Raw genomic sequence first — 5767 nt, forward strand, 5'->3', positions numbered from 1 at the left:
CCTAAAAGACAAATTCATAACTCCATTCCTATAGTTTTTTTTAATAATGAGGATCTGAGTGCTCACATCTATGATGGTTGAGTATCCAGGACAATAAAATCTACTGGATAATAGAATTTATCAACTTGGACCAACACATCCTCAATCATCCCTCTCGTACACAGACCGAATGATCAGCAAGTCGTAATGTGGTCTGGGTGAGTTTTAATTTACCTAGACCCAATTGTTTAGATACCGAGAAAGGAATCAAATTAACGCTTTCTCCCAAGTCAAGAAGTCATGCTCGATCTGGTGATTCCCGATTATACATGTGATAATTGGGCTACCAGGATCTATATATTTTTGTGGCACATCTTGCTTGAGGATGGCGCTCACTTTTTCTGTCAAAAAATTTTTCTTTTGAATACTCTATCGTCTCTTGGTTGTACATGAATCTTTCAGAAATTTGGCATAAGAGGGGATTTGTTTCATAGCGTCTAGCAGAGGGATATTGACTTTCACTTGTTTTAGCACCTCTAGAATATCCTGTGAGTTAGCTAGAGGTTTTGGTGCATTAACCACTGAGGGAATGGAGCAATCAGCTTACCTTGGGGTTCTAGTTCTATCTTTTGTGGGTTGTCACTAAGTCCATCATCTTTAACTTCTTCCGAGTCCTTAGGCTTTTCAGCCCTCGCCAGAATAGTTTTGTCAATTGTCTTTCCACTTCTAAGAGTAGTAATAGATTTAGCTTATTCCACATATTGAGTTGAAGATCTCGGGTCACTAATTTCACATTGCGATTTTGGATTGGGGAGGGGTTGGGCTAGAAAAGTCCCTTTCTCCCCAATCGCAAGGAGTGACTCAATCCTTTGTACAGCCTTTATAAGGATTTGTAATACTTGGATTGTATTTTACTGGATGAGCTCTTGAGTTTATGTGGAATTTTGAATAGGTTCCTTTTGAGGTTTCTCTTGATTCAAGAATTGGTTAGGGATTCCTTGAGGAGTAGCAGTTTGTCCATTTCTCTAACTAGAATTGTATGTATTTGAGGACCTTCCTTTGAAAGGCCTTTGGTAGTTGTTTGCTCATTCAATATCTCTTGAAAAGAGGGAATTGTTGGGCAATTTTCAGCTATATGTATTTTGCAAGCACAAATACTACAAACAACTTCTACAGCCTTACCCTTCTTAAGTTCCATGGCCTCAATTTTCCTTGTGAGATTGGCCACTTTAGCATTTATATGATCTTCCTCTTTCAAAATATATATTCTGCCCCTCTCTTTTGATTGAGTAGGCTTAGAAGTGGTGCTAGGTCCTGGGGAGATGTCCCATGATTGTGCATTTTCAACAAGTTTATCAAAGTCATCCCACACATCATCGACATTCTTGTTCATGAATTCCCCATTACACATCATCTCGACCAATTGGCGCATATGAGATATCAGTACATCATAGAAGAAATTTGTTATGCGCCATGTTTCAAAGCCATGTTGTGGGCATGAACTGACAAGATCCATGAACCGTTCCCAACATTGAAAGAAGGTCTCATCTTCCTTTTGGGAAAAGTTCATGATGGACTTCCTTATAGTGTTCATCTTATGGTATGAGAAAAACTTCTTTATGAACTCTTTTGTCATGTCGTTTCATATGCCAATGGATTGTGGTCGTAGTGAGTGCAGCCACATCTTATCTTTTTCTTTTAAGGAGAAGGGAAAGAGTTTCAGCCTGATCGTGTCCTCAGACACGTTAGGAAGTGTAGAGTGGCTATTATCTCATCAAACTCTTTCATGTATAGATATGGACTTTCATATTCAAGTCCATGGAATTTCGGAAGGAGTTGGATCACTCCTAGCTTGATATCCATATTTCCTGTATTGTCTGGAAAAATCATACAGGAAGGTGTGCTCACCCCCGCTGGTTGTAAATAATCTTATAGAGTCCGAGGTAGGGTTACATGATGCACCTCATTCTCATCCAAGGCTTCCTCAACTGGGTGTTGAGGTTGATATACAACCATCACTTCTATTGACTCAACGAGTCTCAAGTGGTATCTAATCTGGTGATGGATACGCAACCCTTCAACTAATCCTCCTTCACTCAAGAGACGTAGAGTGTTATCACGGACCCACTTGGGCATAAAACACTCTCAGCCCTCAAGTAACTAAACAAATAGAATCTAAGAAAAAAGAAAACTAAAACATACAACAAATAAGAAATCTAAAAAGATAAGAGAGAGTTGGAGAGAAGTTGCTCGATTAGGGTTTCTATGTTAAGATCCTACGAAACAGAAAACAGAGTTAGTTTCTAAAAACAATTTTAGAAAAATCCTAAACTAAAAGCATAATAGAAAAAAATAAACCCTAATCTTATCCTAATTTCAATTCTAATTAATCTCAGAAAAATGCAGCCATAGTCCCCGACAATGGCGCCAAAAAATTTGTTCACAACCCCAAGTGTAGGGTCGAGATGTAACTCGATGAGATCGAGGTTGAATCCATAGGAACTAAACTTGTACATATTCTGAAAGCAATTAGAAGTAGAACTAAAGAAGATCTAAACCTGAATTTGGAATAAAAGAGAGTAATTGTGAATAATGTTGATTTAAATTATCAATTGAAAGGTGGGAACTAGGGTGCCAAGGATCCACTTGTAGCTATTAGGATGGTACCTTACTTGATTCAAGAAACACAATTGTAATTGGAGTCCTACCCTATCCAATTGAAAGATAAAGCAATTAAATCAAATCTCTAAACTTTTCATTGATCTAGTCCTCAATGAAGGAGTATTATGATTATTAGAAGGGAATCCATCACCCTACCATGCCCGGGGATAATGGTGAACAACAGGATTTACCAATCTCACAATCTCAAAACAGGAAAAGAAGATATCTAAAGATATCACATCATGTGGGGTCCCGGTCTTTTGCAACATCGCTCGTGTGCACACGTGTGCCAACTTGCACCCTTGATAGACCATACACTGCACCCTAGTGCACCTAGAAAACTCACCCAAGTGATTTGTTCCAGATGACCTTGAGACCTCTATCATGTGGACCGCGTTGCTGTTGCGATCGCAATGATGAAAACCATGCATCAATCCGATGCTCCATCAGTGAGATATGACCCATTGAAAGTAAGGCCCATATTATATATCCGGTAACACATGCAACCTTTATTATGCTAGGCCCATTGGAGTGAGCCCATGTGGGCCTAAAGCCCACTTTTAGAACATGGAAATTACCAACGAATAGGACAATTGCTATATGACAAAATAAGAAGCTAGCACATATAAGACATGCACTATAAGACAAAATTGAATTCTATCCCAAAACTCATCATTAGCTCTCTCCTCATGCCGTAGAAATTAATCATGGCTCATGTCCACCTCATCCTATACATGCATCCAATGCATGTCTTGATTTGTGCCACATCACTTCAAACAACCAATTACAACACTCCACTTCATCATCCACCATGCATCACCTACAACCCACAACCCTTATCCATCCATTAGCTAATGCATGTCTAGATTTCTTCCACCTTAGCCAATGCATGCTTAGCACCATCCACCTCATCCATCCACTACCCATATCATACATCACATTCCACCTCACTTTTAGCACTAATGAGATCTCATAAACTTGCTACCTCATCTTGCCACCTCAACCCCCAATTCCCTATATAAGAGTAGGAGCTCTCTTGCACTTATTCTTTTCCTATACTTAGAAAAATTTTAAGATTTTAAGAGAGTGAGAGAGAGAGTGGGGCTAAGGTGTGACCCATCATTGATTAAGAGGGAGTGGACCACACATCATCATCCAACCATCCATCCATTGAGTTGAGTCTATACCTCTCCTCCCATCCTCCTCATCCTCCTCTTTCTTCCTCTTTCTATTTTCTTGATATGTGTGGGTTCCACTGGTGTGGAGTTCTTGTGTGCATGTATTTATAACTATGCTGGTCAGCAAAGTGGCCCATGTCAGTATGGTCCACCATGATGAACATTATACCCACACCCTTCATATGTAATCTTGTTTTTGTTTCTGGACAGAAAGTTCTAAAAATCATATAAAATTGACCATTCTAAGATCATAATTAAAACTTGGTAATAATATGCACCACAATATGAACTAACTTTGGACCAAATTTCATAGCCATCTAATGGTCCAATCATCTGTAACATCAAGTTTACTTGGCTGCTGTCTAGCAGCACATGCAAGATTCTGATTTGCCTAAACGGACCCATTTCTAACTCCTTTAATGAATTTATTAAAAATATATGTTTTGTTAGATTCATAGAAAATCGAACCATCTTTCCAACAGTATATAATAAGCCTCAATCGGAGTTCGGATAGTTGAGATCTTGGCCTTATACGAAAAATGTATCTGGGGGCTTATTATGACCATTCTTGTTTGGGCCATATCCGTGATTCCAACGGTCAGATGTATTTGATATTTACTCTTAACTTACTTGAGATAGTTAATAATCATATGTATGGTCCCTATGATCAGATTCTTTCATAATAAAATTTAAAAAACTCTAGACCAATAGATACTTTTGTAAGTACAAATCTTGAATTTCTATGTATGGTCCAGATGGATCCAAGGCTCTGTATGGTTGGAAACCCATATACAGCCTAAATGATGTATTACTAAACCATCCATTGGATCAAATTTTCCAACAGAGAATCTGATCATAGAGATTTGATCAATATATTTCATGTGCTACTAGATGTGTATATTTGATATATGTTGTACATAACATTCATCCTCTAATTGACCCACTTGGGTGTGGGATCACTTGTGATTTATACATTTTATTAGTTCATCAACTTTGAAACACTATGGCTATTTTGATGTGTCTCTTATCTGTGGTTTACTAGCATGTGAGCCCCACTTGCCATTAGATCTATTTCATTTCCTTTGCACTTTCTGTTTGCTAAAAATTTTCTAAGTACTTAATTGTATTGCATGTAGGCATCTTTGACACCTTGTAGTGGACCCCACACTCTTTAGTTAAGGGTCCCACTTTGGGGGTTTAATCATTATATAAGTGAGCTGGGATGTCCCAGCTTTTTGTCAGGAATGATTCCTTAAGTGTTTGGAAATTGTGCCCTAAGTTGTGATAGACCCCATTTCTGAAAATTGTCTGATTATTTGTGTTTTATACCAACTTTGGGCCTCTGTAGTGGACCACAAACAAGAGACAAGAGTAGGCCACCACTTGGAACCTTTAACCTACACTAATGAATAGATAAATAATATTTTAATTGGGTCAAATCAGACCTCACATGATCAGTGAGTGGATCCCAATATGAGGTCAGGTATGGTTGAGCAGAAAATTAAAGTGCCTATGTTTAGCCCTATACCAAATATTACGTGGCACAACCAGTTGGTCCCAACTTATAATTTTTGAAGTGCATATATAGTACAACCAAGGGTACTTGATGGGACACTAAAAGGTGGTCTCTTGTGATCATGGGACGTACTCAAGATCGAGCCAAAACTAATTCTGCACTGTGTTTCCTGCACATTTCCTCCAAGTATCCATAATTGGGACATCACCATAAATTGTATACACCAAACCAATGAGGATCACCTTATACCTTTTAAAGCCCATACATAGAGATACCATATGGATCCTTCCTTTCACCAGATGTGAGTCCCACATGATAATAATCTAAATTGAAAATGGCCCAAACCAACCTTGTGCCAAAAGTCTGTTTGATATAGAATTTATGTGGGGCCACGTCAGTGGGGTCCGCCACCTTCCCAAATCATTTACTATAG

General features: G+C 38.5%; 1 non-coding gene across 1 annotated transcript; it reads left to right on the plus strand.

The window, feature by feature from the left end:
* Nucleotides 1-1460: 1460 nt before the first annotated feature.
* On the plus strand, nucleotides 1461-1569 carry LOC131257196 (small nucleolar RNA R71). Its single transcript, XR_009177209.1, has one exon. It is a non-coding gene; the product is annotated as a small nucleolar RNA R71 (small nucleolar RNA).
* The last annotated feature ends 4198 nt before the right edge of the window (nucleotides 1570-5767 follow it).

Source organism: Magnolia sinica, chromosome 9, assembly GCF_029962835.1.
Source record: "Magnolia sinica isolate HGM2019 chromosome 9, MsV1, whole genome shotgun sequence".
NCBI lineage: Eukaryota > Viridiplantae > Streptophyta > Magnoliopsida > Magnoliales > Magnoliaceae > Magnolia > Magnolia sinica.